Source organism: Oryzias latipes, chromosome 19 (genome assembly GCF_002234675.1).
Source record: "Oryzias latipes chromosome 19, ASM223467v1".
In the NCBI taxonomy this organism is placed as follows: domain Eukaryota; kingdom Metazoa; phylum Chordata; class Actinopteri; order Beloniformes; family Adrianichthyidae; genus Oryzias; species Oryzias latipes.
The window spans coordinates 890,852-905,234 of record NC_019877.2 but is presented as its reverse complement, the minus strand read 5'-3'; the positions used below and the strand labels follow the sequence as shown (position 1 = coordinate 905,234).

Here is a 14,383-nt window from a genome sequence, read left to right as displayed (position 1 = left end):
CTGGTGGATCTGCTATATGTGACCCGGCACCAAAGACCGTTGGGCCACTCCATTTCGAGTATAGCGGCAAGTAGACGGCACAACTTAACATACAAGTCTGAAGCTTCCACTGGAATAATATAATAAAGCTTAAGTGATATCCATAATTTAAAAGCTTCCATCTGAGAACTATGAACGAGCTTAACGCTATAATTTTTGATGCTTCCATCCGACTCATAAGATACGACCCTGAGTAACCTTGAATTTCGGGCTACAAGGATATCGTAACACAGCTTAGAATGTCCTAATTTTGAGGCTTCCACCCGGCAAATAGTTTTCAATAAAATCTAATCCGAGATTTTGTATGCCATTCTTATACTAACGTATCAGTTGATTCAAGTAAGATAACTCATTGAAACTCTGAAGAGGTTTACCACCCCATCACTTCAGTGCAGAGTAGGTGCGTGGAATGCAGTCGTCGATGCATATCCAGATCAAGGTGAAGGGGCAACAATCTGCAGGGGGGCTGCAGGACGAGCAGAGACTTTGGAACTAGGAAATCATCCGACTTCATCGAGGGCTTGACATCATCCTCCAGAAACTGAATTGCTGACCGGGGAGTATGGGTCACAGGCTCAGGAAGCGATGCATAGATAGACAAAGCAGTATTAGTCTTGGCAATGAATACATAAATAATATAGACCTGATTAGTTTAGAAAGCTTAAGATGAAAGGGAATTAAGTCCTTTTAAGAACAATTCTGAGAAAAAGATATCAAGTAGTGAGTTTAAAGAGAAGGTTCTATCTCTGTATTCATAGTACCATAGAAAGCCATTAGCACATATTCCAACAAGAAAGACAGTCTATATGGAACCTGCGCGTAATATATCACCAAAATATATATTTTTATATATGCACCAATAGTAAGAGAGAAGTAACCTTTATTCATTTCCGGAGGGACGCACATTAGGAAGGCCACAGAGGAGCAGGCGAATAGAAGGATAACCAAGGTCCAAGGATATTATGTAGATGAGGAAGGTTGCCATCCCACGTAGCATGGACAGCAGCTCGGCTAGATTTGAGGTTACATACTTGACATCATTGGTTCATAATAGGTAGACAACAAAAGCACGTATAACATAAAGTTAATGGCAAAGGGGTGCCTGGAAACCATAATGAAGAAATTTTGAGAATGAAGAAAGATCATAGAGTCTGATAGTATTTAAAATGGCTGAACCTCATGCATTTAGAGGCGGATAACATTAAGTCTCAAAAGGAGATACTCTTAGTAGAGTGTCATATGCTTAAAAGCAGGGCAGACTGAGGATTGGTTTGCAACAAAAAGTTTTTTACTCTTGAAACTGAAGCTAGAGAGCATCAGTGAAAAATTCCACAGCCAGGAATTTAGCTCGTAATATAAGTTATTTAAACACTAACTATGTTAAATGATGGCACATTACTATTTATTATTGCACGCTTGAAATAAGCTTTGTAATAATCTCCACGGCTGAATTCTCTCAAGACCACATGAGCCGTTGATGGACAATTAGAGCTGAACGTTTGGATTAGCAACCAAACATTCATAAAACAAGTCTTCATACATTTTTCTCTCCCCAAAAGAGGGTGGAGCCACAAACAAGTGGAGGGAGACCGCAGACCTGAAACAAACATCGTTATAACAAAACCACGCTAAGCGCAGAGAATTAGAGACCAGAAAAGCAAAACAGAAAAATCCAGAACAATGGGAACACGGGGGCCCAGGAAGGAACTACCCAGAACGAGAAAACAAGATGAACGGATGACAGTGGGGAAGGAAGCACACAGCAAAATACGGGTGGCCCAGTAGCGACCGATTCATATCTTACCTCCAAAGATGGGATAAATTACGTGCTGCACAAACGCGAGAGATCACAGAGAGGCAGAGAGGGATGCATCACAACTAGAGATACATGCAGAAAGAAATCCGGACGGGCAGAGAACCATACGCCTTCCTTAAATAAAGCAGAAACCGAGATCCAAAAAAAAAAAAGGAGTTGCAACCACGAAGTCGCAAAAGACTGGTGACGACAAAAATAGAACAGAGAAACATTGAAAAAAAAAATGCAAAACAAATGGGGACCCAATAGAATTACACTAAGTCCAGCACAGGGCTTCTGAGAATAAAGTCAAAAACATGACACACACAACAGCCAAAGGAAACTGACACACTTCAAAACCCACCTAAGCCAGAAGACGCCACCGGGAGGAATGGAGAGGCAGAACAAAGGGAGCATCAGCAAAATCAGCCTTCCCCAGCCATGCACTGCGTCCAGTGGAATAAATCATAGAGATGGCAAGGTCAGCCAAAGAGCAAAACAAAAACTGGACGGATCACAAGGAAGAAGATGCTGATGACCCCCCCCACAAAATGGAGGAACCGAGGCCCCGACAGTTCTCACACAATCGCGTCAAACCTAAAAACGTGTGAGAGGCCTCCTTAGGACTGACTCAACTTTTTCATTTATTTGTTTATTTATGTTATAATCACACTGTGAAGGAAGAGCAGAAGCGGCCGTGCTACAGTAACCAGTGTGGGTCCTGGTTGTTTGGAGCCAACAGTTTGTTTAATTTATTTATCTACTTGTGTATTTTCACAATCCAAAGTGTTCTCAATAAAAACTCCCCCTACTGAGCAAACACCCCTGGTTATATAGCCTTGCCCCAATTGGATCAAACCATTACCGAAGGGATGCGGGGTTAACAGCTGAACACCCCTTTCAAAATGGTTTCAGCTGAACATTCAAAATGGCTGCCAAGCATCTTAACAAACATTTGTCCAAACATGCCCTGGTGAGGAAGCAGGGGAGCAGAAAAACAGGAAAATTGAGTGGACACAAGTTGACACACACCAGTAACAAATGCCACTTTGTAACACTCACAGAAGAGACAAGTCCATAACTGACCAATCCAAATGCAGGTTAAACTAGTAAATGTGCAAAGCTTCAACAGAAAAGAAACCAAACAAAGAGCCACCACAACAAAGCCAGCACCGAATGAAAGCCCACACAGTGGAAACCAGACCGGGTGTTGAAGAAAATGCAGTGCTGCAGTAAAGAAGGATGAACAACTTACACACCTGGACTTAAATAGGATGCTGCACAGGTGAGTTGATTAACTGACCCACCCTAGGGGGATGGCCTAAGTAAAAGCCTGCCTGAGTTGCCTGCCCGAAATGCTCCCAAGGTCGCTCACTTTGGCTATTTTCATTTGGTTTGGGAATCTTCCAGTTCGCAATGATAAGTTACATATGTATGTTAGAGGCTTAGATACACTATAAATGCCCTTTTTACCAGCTTCATATCTATATCCTCACAATCTTTTGAGTTTTTCCTCTTGAATTTATTCACAATTGATATCAGCTCATTTTCCTTCACATCAGAGAGAAAGATTGAGTGTGGGATCCTTTCGATGGGTGGATTATTGTCTTTGCTAGTTTTGCATTTTGGAATTTCCGCTGCCAACTCTGGACCCACGTTTACAAAGTAGTTATTGAGACTGTTTGCTGCTACATTGATGTTATAGCTTTGACCCTTCTCATCTGTAAAGTAATCTGGATATGTTCGCTTTTTTGTCCCATTTTTAATGTTGTTAATTAATATTTTCCTAACCCGCTTTACGTTGTATTTATTTTCATTCAGTAGATTATTGAAGTACACTTTTTTACTGTAATGTGTTATTTCAGTTAGTTTTTTTTTTTGTTTTGTTTTTTTTTAACTTGTCCTGTCCAACAGCTAGGCAGCCAGATGAGAGCTGAGGGCCTCTTGTGTTGGACATATTTTACTTTAACAAGAGGGGTTATTAATTTTCAGACAAACCAAAGGTATGTCTGGATAAACCCCTTTTGTAATTGAGGCCAAACTTTATTAATTTCAACCATGTTTGAAAATTTCTGGTGTTGGACCGGACGGAAAAGGAAAGAAGGGAAGAAGAGAGAGATGTTAGAGAGAGGGGGGGGGGGGTGATAGTGAGAGGGGGGGGGGGTAAGACCATGAAGCAGCATAGAGCAGACAGGTTTACTGGTTTTTTATCATTACGGTAAGGTTAAAATGTAGTAAAAAAAAAGGGCGGGACCTGTCCACACACACACTGAAATGTTAACAAACATACCTGCTATCTGCAAAAATGTCCACATGTCAACATGTACACAAAACAGATAGTATTCACAAACCATACCTATGACTTTAAACCAAGTAGTGTGAAATCTTTCATTCATTCAATCATGCAAACTATGCAAAGGTGAGCTAACACCTGTGCTCAGGTGAGTGTTTATGTTCTTCTAAAATGGATGGTGGAATGTGAAAAGAAGGAGGAGGAGCGCCCAGCCACCCCCACATCCAGACCCCCGCCGCAGCAGCAGCGGCAGCCGGAATCCCCCCAACGCCACACGGGAACGTCAGGGAACAACCGCCCCCCGGGCGACAAAGACCGCCACCCAGGCCAGGGCCAGCAGGATCGCCGCGAGGCCCCCAGAGCCAGAGAGCAGGGAGGCGTGGAGGGAAAAAAGAGCGCCGCCCCAGCCCAACCAGGAAAGCAGCCCCGCCACCGCGCCGGGAGAGCCCAATGCAGGGCCCCAACGGAGAAGGACGTCCACAGCCCCAGACGAGCACCCCACCACCACCCAGGAGTTCCGGGCATCCCCCCGCCCCAACCCCAGGTACGAGCCAGGACCCCCCAAGGGAGACCCTCTCCGCGCTCCAGGCAGCCACCCACCCGGCCCACGGTTGGTCCAGGGAGGAGCAAGGCAGGGGCCCGCAGCCCCCGCCCAGGAGGGGGGAACCCCGGGGAAAGTTAAGGGGGCCCACAAGGGGTGTTGTAAATATGGCCCGACCAGGCTCGGCCACTGTTGGAAGTTTTTTTTTTTTTTTTTTTTTTTTTTTTTTTTAATTTTTAATTCGGTCTCTCTGGTCTCCCATAGCTGACTCCGTGACTTAAGGGGTGGGGGGGGCCTGGTCGTCGCTGCTCCTTGCCCTTCTGCCGTGGGCTGGGGTGGGGGTCGGGGCCTCCGGTGCCTGGCGGGGGTTGTTGGGGGCTCAGTTGGTCGGGGGATCGGGTCCGGCGCCTGGGTGGGGCGGGCTGGGGCGCTGCGTGGTCCTCTGGGCTTGGGTGTGGGGGTGCGTGGTGGGGGGGTGGGGGGGTGGTCTGGCTTGGCTTGGGGGGGTGGTCCCTTTGCCTGTGCTGGGGGGTTGGCGGGGGGCGCTGCTCGGGGGGGGGGGGGGGGCAGCGGCGCTGGATGGGCTTTCCATCTACGCCTGGGGCTGGGATCGGCCCTTCCCTGGCTCTGGGGCGGGACGGGACAACCCTCTTGGGGACCCTGGTAGCTCTGGGTGTCCTCCGCTTCGGCTGCGGGGTCTGGGGGGGGGGGGGGGGGTTTGTCGGCCCTGACCTGTGGGGGGGCATTCTGGGGGGGGGGGGGTCCACTATTGGTACGGGGCAGGGGGGGTTGACGGGTCGGGGTCTCCGCTGAGGCCATCTGCGGTTTCCCCGGCCGGTTGGCTGCCTCGGTCCCGTCGAGGCCTGACCAGAGCTCTTCTAGGGCCGGCGTTTGGGGGTGGGGGCCTGGGCTTGCTCCGGGGGGGGGGCCGGCGCTTTCTGGCTCCTCTCTCTCTGTGTGGGGGGGGTGGTGCTGGGCCTGGGGTGTCGGCGCCTCCGGGGGTGGGGCCCCTGGGCTGGGTGGGCCTGGCCCCCTTGCTGGGGGGGGGGGGGGGGGGGCGGGGGACAGCTTTTTGACCACCCGGGGACATCTACCAGCTGTCCCCAACTTACCCCCTTCCTCATATAACCTCATAATAGGGTGAGGGGGTGGGGGGCTTAGCCTGCGATGAGCCTTGGGGGGGGTTTACTAGGCAGTGGCCCCCCTCCTATGGTTACCGTACGGAGTGGGCCCCCCCTCTTTCGGTTTTATTTGCACCTTAGACATGTAGGGTCCTTGGTAGGGGGGGTGCCACCCCCCCCCACCCCTTGGTAGGGGGGGTGCCAGCAAGCAGCAGATGTCCTCCTAGCACCCTACCCGCCAATTTTAACCGCACCTTAGACATTTAGGGCCCTTGGTGGTGAGGGTGAGGGGACATCACTGTGAGTAATCAGGAGATGTCCCCTTAGTGCCCTACTCGCCAATTTTAACTGCATCCCCCTTAGTACACACACCCCTCCCCCCTCAATATATACATTCCAACATAAACACACACACATACACACACACACAACCCTCTCAAACACACATACACGCACACACATTTTGCAAGGAAGGTGGGACATGGGTCCATCTGTCCCCTGCCCCTTTGATATCATATGGTTATGATATCAAAGGAATGCCCGATGTTCTATAAATAGTCCTTGATGTCTTCAAAATTGGTATACATGCTTCTGCTGTTAAAGTGAATGATTGACTATGACTATGATTTATCAATGATTGGGCCACCTGAAATTTGCTGTGGCTTTGGTCCCACGGTCATCCGTTCATCTTGTGTTCTTCTTCTGGGTAGTTCGTGTTCCTATTTTGGATATTCATGTCTTGCATTTTTTGGCCTTTCCTTCTGAATGCTTGGAGTAGTTTTGTTATAATGATGACTGCCGTGTCTTCAGTCTCCCTCCACTTGTTCTTCTGAGGCTGCGCCCTCTGGTTTTGGGGGGAAAGATTTATGAAGAGTGGTTTGGGTATGTCCGGCCGCCAGAATCCACAGCTCTAATGTTTTTTAAGGGATCATGTGGTTATGAGAGAATTCAGCCATGGAGATTATATTAAGGCTCTTTAAAGAGTGAGATGATAGTCTTATGTGTCATCTGTTGTCTTGGTTGGTTTTTAAATAACACCATGAGTAATTTTAACCCTGACCGTAGAAACTTTCTCACTTACGCTCTCAAGCTTAATTCAAGAGTTAAATCTTGTGTCCACAAGCCAGTCTTCTATCTGCCCTGCTTAAGCAGATGACACTCGGCTAGATGCATCTACATTTCGAGGCTTGTTATGCTCCGCCTCTAAATTCTTATGGTTCAGTCTAGCTAAATTGCTATCAAAACCTATGATCCCTTGTGGATCTCCAGACGCCCTTGGCTAAAATTTCATCAACAATGAGGAAGACCTTCCTCATCAACAATATCCTTGGTCTTCAGTTACCCTTCCCATCACCTGTTCCTTGATGACCTTCAGAAGGTGCGTCCCTCTGGAACTGTCAACGGTTACTTATCATTATACTCTTATCATTGGTGTATGTAAAACTGGTGTTAAGATATCGTGCAGGTTCTATATTTCCCTATCAATTCACAGTTGGAATTTGTGATTCTGGTGGTTTCTATGGTGCGATGAATCCACAATGGGACTTTTCCTTAACTATCTACTAAATTTCACTTTCTCAGATTTGTTCTTTCAAAGCACTGTTATTCCATTTATCTCAAGCATTTTAAAAAACTAATCAGTTTCTGGGTTATAAATATATTCTTTGCTGAGACTAATACTGGTTTTGTCTTTTATCTATGCATCGCTTCCTTAGCCTGCGAACCCCTACGCCCGAGTCAGCATCTCCGTTTCTTTTTTTTTTTTTTTTCTCCGTTTCTGGCGAACGATGACACCCCTGCATTCCTTGATCTGGTGCTGCAAAATGATGGGGCGGTGCGCCTCCTCTGCGATCCAATGACAGTTCTGACTTAAATCAATCAATAAGTCAGCAGCAGAATGGATGTAAATTCTTGGATTATATATGTTAAAAGAAAATTATTTGACAGGTGAAAGCCTCAAAATTTAGGATGTTGTAAACTGTATTATAGTATGCGATGGAGCTCGAATTGGTTTCATAAACTCATTTATTAGTATGCCCAATGAAGCATTGAAAATATGGCCGTTGAGCTTGTTCTTAATACTTAGATGGAAACTTTGAATAAATGGATGTTTCTGAGCTCGTATCATTGGTATGCCAAATGGAGAAAACATTATGGCCATTGTAGGAAAGAAATCTTCGTTTTTCAGTTCTTTCCGTGCATGCGTGTTCAGTAGTCGAGAGTGGTAAAGCAAACAAGGATTCAACCGGATTAAAAATACAAGAAGTTTATTTCCCTGACAATAGTTCTAAAGCACAGATTAAACATTATTGCAGATATATCTGGATTCTCAAGTAAAGATCTACTGACGCACAAGTTACATGCGAATTACTCGTAGATTTTCCTAAGAACCATGGAAGAGTTTGAAAACAGTCTTTTTAAGATGTGTTTGAATCTCCGCCTTCCGGAAAGATCATGGCCGCTGGATCTCCGCCCCTGGTCGCTCTGATTCGTCAGCTGGTATCCCTCGTGCTTCCACCGGCCAATAGCTGAAGGTTGCCAGCTCCGGATCCGCTCCGCCTTTCCAGGGGTGGGGGCATTTCACCGGCGCACACAATCCATGATCAAAAGGAGTCTTCCTCTGGTCCAAAGTAAATCATACCAGCCAAACGAATACTCCATCGCCGGCACAAGATCAGAGGTCAGCTTCATCCTCCACATGAGAACACGAACCTGAACACTTTCCCAAGGATAAGGTGTTCAACCCAGATAGTAGAAATGTAGTCCATGACATATTTATTGCATCTCTGGAAACTCCTAGATTTGCACAAAGAAGTCCTAGTTGCTGCTGCAACTACAAAGCACAAGTGAAGGTCACTGGAGAATAAGTCCTGTTGAGTTCAAAATGAGTTCACTTCACACTAAAGATAAAGCTATAACATAATGAAGAATAAGATATTAAAACATACATTTTCTACACCGTTAAGCTCGTTCTTAGTACTGTCGTAGGAGGCTTTGAATTAATGGATGTTTCTTAAGCTTGTTTAGATAGTATGCCAAATGGAAGAACGTTTATATCCGTTAAGCTCGTTCTTGGTATTTGATGGAAGCTACGAATAATGGATGTTACTTAGGCATGTCATAGCATGCCTTTGGAAGCTTTGGATGGATGTTAAGTAGTGTCTTCATACGGGTTGTTCTTGACGGTTCAAATTATAGTTCCTTACAGCGTTTTGCGGATGTGGGCTTATGTTCTAAAAATCAGGTATGAGTGATTCTTATGTTGGCTCCCCTTTCATTTCTTTCCCTCTCTCTTTCAGATAGTATGTTCCCCTAGTGGTTCCACGAACGGGAGCGGCCCTACGGTCAAAGGTGCCGGGTCACACATAGCAGTTCCACTAGATAGTGTGTCCCCTTCGTGGCGCTGTACTCAAACGGGGGCGGCCCAACGGTCAAAGGTGCCGGGTCACACATAGCAGTTCCACTGGCAGTGTGTTCCCTTCGTGGCGCTGTACTCGAACGGGGGCGGCCCAACGGTCAAAGGTGCCGGGTCACACATAGCAGATCCACTAGATAGTGTGTTCCCTTCGTGGCGCTGTACTCGAACGGGGGCGGCCCAACGGTCAAAGGTACCGGGTCATACATAGCAGTTCCACTAGATAGTGTGTTACCTTCGTGGTGCTGTATTCGAACGGGGGCGACCCAACGGTCAACGGTGCCGGGTCACACGTAGCAGATCCACTAGATAGTGTGTCCCCTTCGAGGCGCTGTACTCGAACGGGGGTGGCCCAACGGTCAAAGGTGCCGGGTCACACATAGCAGTCTTACTAAGAAATTGAATGAAATGGAATGAAATGAAATGAAAAATGGAATGCCGCAGAAAACACACCTCATCTTATTACACACTGATTATACATTTGCATTCTTTCTTCTTGATGATCTTTGGTTTTGGGGGTTATTACCCAAAAGTTTTATGGAAAAAAAAATATCTCATGGAATTGTAAAGAACCTGATGCCAAACAAAAAAATTGTGAATGCCTGCTTAAGAATGTAAAAAATTAAAGTATGTGAAAATAAATATATTCTACTACATGAGTTTGCCTGACTGAAATAAGCGAACTCCTTCGCCTTTCAGGCAGGTAGACTTTGCAGTATTTTACTTCAGTTACTCCCTTAGGGCAGTTAGTTAATTAACTCACCTGTTCAGCATCCTATTTAAATGCAGGTTGCAGCCGCTCATTCTTTTCCTTACTGCAAGTGCTGCATTCGTCGCCCCACCCTCCTCCCCGGCTTCCACCTGTGGGCTCCGTTCAGGGTTATTACCCAAAAGTTTTATGGAAAAAATATATATATATCTCATGGAATTGTACGGAGCCTGATGCCAAACGAAAAGATTGTGAATGCCAACTTAAGAATGTGAAAATTAAAGTATGTGAAATGGAATATATTCTACTGTATGAGTTTGCCTGACTGAAACTTTTCCTTGTTAACCAGAAGGTAAAAATCAAACAATTTAGTGTTTTAACCAGAAAAAATATCATTTAGCTTCATACAGTTCTCCAAAAGTTCTTCCAAAAAAATGAGCAAAAGGCCTCAGTTATATCACATCCTAAAAGACGAGGTATTCACCCAGTAGGGGGGTGAGGGAGGGAGCAAAATATCTGGTATCAGACAGTGACCTACAATCCAGCAGCCAAGATATAAAGTAAATTTGTGAGCTTTGCTTTCTGGCTCAGCTCTCTTTTCACCACAATGGATCAACACAGTGAACACATGACAGCGGACGACGCACAAATCCGCCTGTCCTTCTCTCTTCCCTCACTCTGGAACAAGATCCCAACATACTTAAACTCCTCCCACTGGGGCAGAAGCACTCCACCCGCCCAGAGGGGGTAAACTACTTTTCTCCAGTACAGAACCATGGCCTCAGACTTAGCGTTGGTGACCCTCATCCCTGCCTCTTCACCTGCTTCGGTCATGCAGAGACCGGATGGGCCTCAGTGATGCTCTCTGGACCCCGTACTCCCAGATCGCCCTCCACAGGGCACCAAAGGGGACGCAGCTGAATGTTTTCTCCAGATCCACCAAACACATATGGACTGAATGAGTGAACTTCCATAAACCCTTTATAACCCTGCAGAGAGTGTAGAGCGTGTCCACTGTTTCACGACCAGGACAGAAACCGCACCGTTGTTCCTGGATCTGAGGTTCGACAATCAAATGAATTCTCTTCTCCAGAACCCTGGCATAGACTTTCCCAGGGAGGCTGAGGAGTGTGATTCCCCGGTATTTAAAACACGCCGTCCAGGCCCCCTTCTTGAAAAGAGATGTGTCAGCCAGGAGACTCCCACAGCATCCAGAGACTTGAGGTACTCAGGTAGAGCTTATCCAACCCCTCACTTGAAAACTCAGGAGCTCTTTTACTGCCCTAATGGTTTCAGCTCAGGTGACAAATAGCCCGTCTCCAAAGTCCTCATCCTCTTCTTCCTCAAAAGCGTTAATCCTGTGTCAGCAGGATTGAGGAGAGCCTTAATGGATTCAAAGATTTGTGTGGCAGGTGGAGCACCATGTAGTAAATTGGTTCTTCCTGTGTCAACCAGCTCCTCACCTGCAGAAGGTTTAAAAGGTTACTCACCAGATCCCACCGGAGCCTGAAGTTGTTCCACACTGGACAACAGAAGGGCATCAGCTTCTGCTGGTGGATGCCATGGGCATGGCCATTGGACTTGTTGCTGAACCTGGGGAGCCAACACTGGAACTGTAGGAGGACTGTGTTCTGGCTTTGGCATGACCTATCATTTGTGGTGTTAGGGTTTGTGTCTTTCTGGGTCTTTTAACAATGGTATTTTTATTATTAAATATTTGTTTTTTTGTACATAACCTGGCTCAGCTTTCGGTGTGGGAGAGGCCTGCAATCAGTTTAGTTTTAGTTTTCTGGTGGCTCCACTTGGCAGCAAGTAAAGGGGAAATCATAATGCAGCAATTGAACCTCAGGATGCAAAGAACTGGAATTGAAAAAGAACAGGTGTATTCAGGATGAAGTGGCCTCCACACAACCTTGGCTGAAGCTTTCTTTTGATGGCCGGTACCTGACAGCTCCCCTCTGGAGTCCTACAAGCCAGCCAGACTCGGTTGGACTCCTTCAGCTTGATGGCATCCATCAGGCCCAGTGTCCACCACCGGCTATGGGAATTGCCACTGCAACAGGAACCAGAGACCTCACAACCAGAGCTCTGAACAGCAGCAGAGACAATATAGATGGAGAACATGGTCGACTCTGACTTAATGTCTCCAGCCTCCCTTGGTGATTGTTTAATGTTCTCCTGAATGTGGGGGGTGAAGACCTCCCTGACAGACAGTTCAGCCAGAGACGCCATTCATTCCCAGTGGTTCCCCACATCAGCATGTGTGTGTGTTAGTGCATGTGTGTGCATGGTTGTGTGAGTACTAGTGTGTGTACTAGTGTGTGTATGGTTGTCTTTTTTGAAAGACGTCTCTGTTGACCTCCTTATTGTTCTGGAGCTGTTGAGCTGCCGTCTCTTGTGATTGGTCGGCATCTGCATCATCCAGACGTGACATTGGTGTTGCCGTCACCTTCCTTGTGGGAGGGGTTTAACCCCCTACATCTTTAGGGATGCTCCCAAACTGGTAGAAATGTTTCAACATGTATTTGTGTTCAGTCTAAGAATTCATAGCACTCCTGATTTGGTTGAGGTTTTTATTTTCCAAATCATACAGACTAGATGAGCACAAACAGTGATTTGACATGAACTGAAGGGCTTTTTCCAGCGTCCACACCAACAAGATTTACTGATAGAATGCCATTTCCAGAAGAGATGATGAGGACAACAGAAACATTGGATTCCAGTGACAATAACAGGAAAATCATCAGGAGTTTCTCAGTACAGCAGGAAAAATGACAGCAAATTCAAAAATCTGATGGAAACATTCAGAAAACTGCAGTAAAAGTCCAAAGAAAAAAACACAAACTAGATGAAGAAATCAAAGAAAAACCATCAAAGAGGTGATTGTCCCCATCAGCCACAGATGCAGCAGGAACACATCTGTTCAAAGATGTCATCTGATTGTTTCAAAGAACCAAACCCTTTTCATGACAGCAGATATCATTAGCTGTTGTCTTTGTCTGGAGGCTAGAAGGTGAAATCATTTCTGTCAAACACATTGATTTCTGTCCTCATCAAGAAGCTGAACCCACACAGGTTATTGTTTCACCATCTAGCCCTCCAGAACCGTTTCACTAAGAAACTTTGAAGAACATGAACCCAAATCCATCAATTTCAAATCCTGACCTGCCCTGAACTCCAAAACAGATTCCAGAGCCAACATTTACTGGTGTTGCCGGTACCGAAGGCTTTCCATTTGTCATAAAAGCCTCAAAATTTCGGTTCTTTGATGTTGTGAATTTAAAGCCACCCAGACGATTTCCAGCATTGTTGGGCCAAAGAGTGAGAGAGGAAAATTTTTCTCCATCCTCAAAAGTGAAAGAGTAATGATTATCACCCTCTCTCCCAAACATCCTTTCATTTCCGTCAGACATCTGGATCTTTATACATCTCACTTGGGTTGGTCCGGCCCACACATCCAGCTTTTTAAGCACAGCTCCATTTTGTGCACCGTTAAAACTGAACGGGTCTCCTCCTCGTCCACCAACAAGGCTATATGGTGCTATGTACGGCATGTTGTCGTTGACTTGAAAAGACTAAAATAGAAAAAAAATGTATTTTTTAGAATGACAGTTAATGAAGATAAAGAAGCAGATATTTTGCTTTGTTCATTATAAAAACACAGCAGAACCAAATGACTTTTTCAAACTTGATACATTTGACAAACCTGAGCTTGTTGCAAAAGGAGGAAAAGTTTCTTCCCTTAGACTTCTGGGAGAAGTTGTTTCCTCTGAAGACGGTCTGGAGCAGGACCAGACTGAAAAAGATTAGAAAATCCAACAATCTTAACCAACTCCTAGCCTAAAACACACCAAGATCCTAACATTTGTCTGTAGAAAATACACAAAAACCAAGAACTTTCTAAAGAACTAAAACAGGACAAAGACCACAGCATCATTTGAAAGAAATGGAGACATTCTAGAAGAATGTTTGATGAAAACATCAAATGAATGAAAGCAGGACATCAAGAAAACTCACCAGAGCAGCTGAAGCTGAAGTTGTGCTGGTTGAGGCTGAGTCTCATCCTTAAATCAGACTCAAAGTGGGCGGGGCTCACATAGAACTTTGTTCCATGTCTGCAGGGAACGCTTTCATCATCATGACAGCCAAGAACATTTCATCCCATATTAGACAGTTGGAGACAAATGGAGCAGAGTTTGAGGTTTTTCATAAGCCTATTTACAACCGTCAAGATATCAGGTTCATTCTTAAAACCAGTTTCTGTTTTTGTCAGTAAAACTAAATCTTGTTCAGACTCCTCACTGTCTTATGTTGTGCAATAACAAATCCAGAGGTTCCTCTTTCATCAGTTCCAAAGTAGACCATGACTCCTGGAGCCACGTGTAATGACCTGAACACCTTTGGGGTCAAACATGGTGTCTGTTCACGGACAAACCATGACGAGGTCCAACAAGAGAACGCAGCTCCGGT

General features: G+C 45.7%; 1 long non-coding RNA gene across 2 annotated transcripts in view; it reads right to left on the bottom strand.

Moving 5' to 3' along the window:
* The window catches only part of LOC105358124, a 36,665-nt gene extending 22,517 nt beyond the window's left edge, over window positions 1-14,148 (bottom strand). The window contains exons 1-3 of one of the 2 annotated variants that reach the window (XR_002289166.2): window positions 13,931-14,148; window positions 13,620-13,709; window positions 12,473-13,488 (exon numbers count right to left, since the gene is read on the bottom strand). This is a non-coding gene — a long non-coding RNA (uncharacterized LOC105358124). Of the gene's footprint in view, window positions 1-12,472; window positions 13,489-13,619; window positions 13,710-13,930 lie in introns of those variants that run through there. The other variant, XR_002872095.1, reaches the window with a different exon arrangement.
* Between the last annotated feature and the right edge of the window lie 235 nt (window positions 14,149-14,383).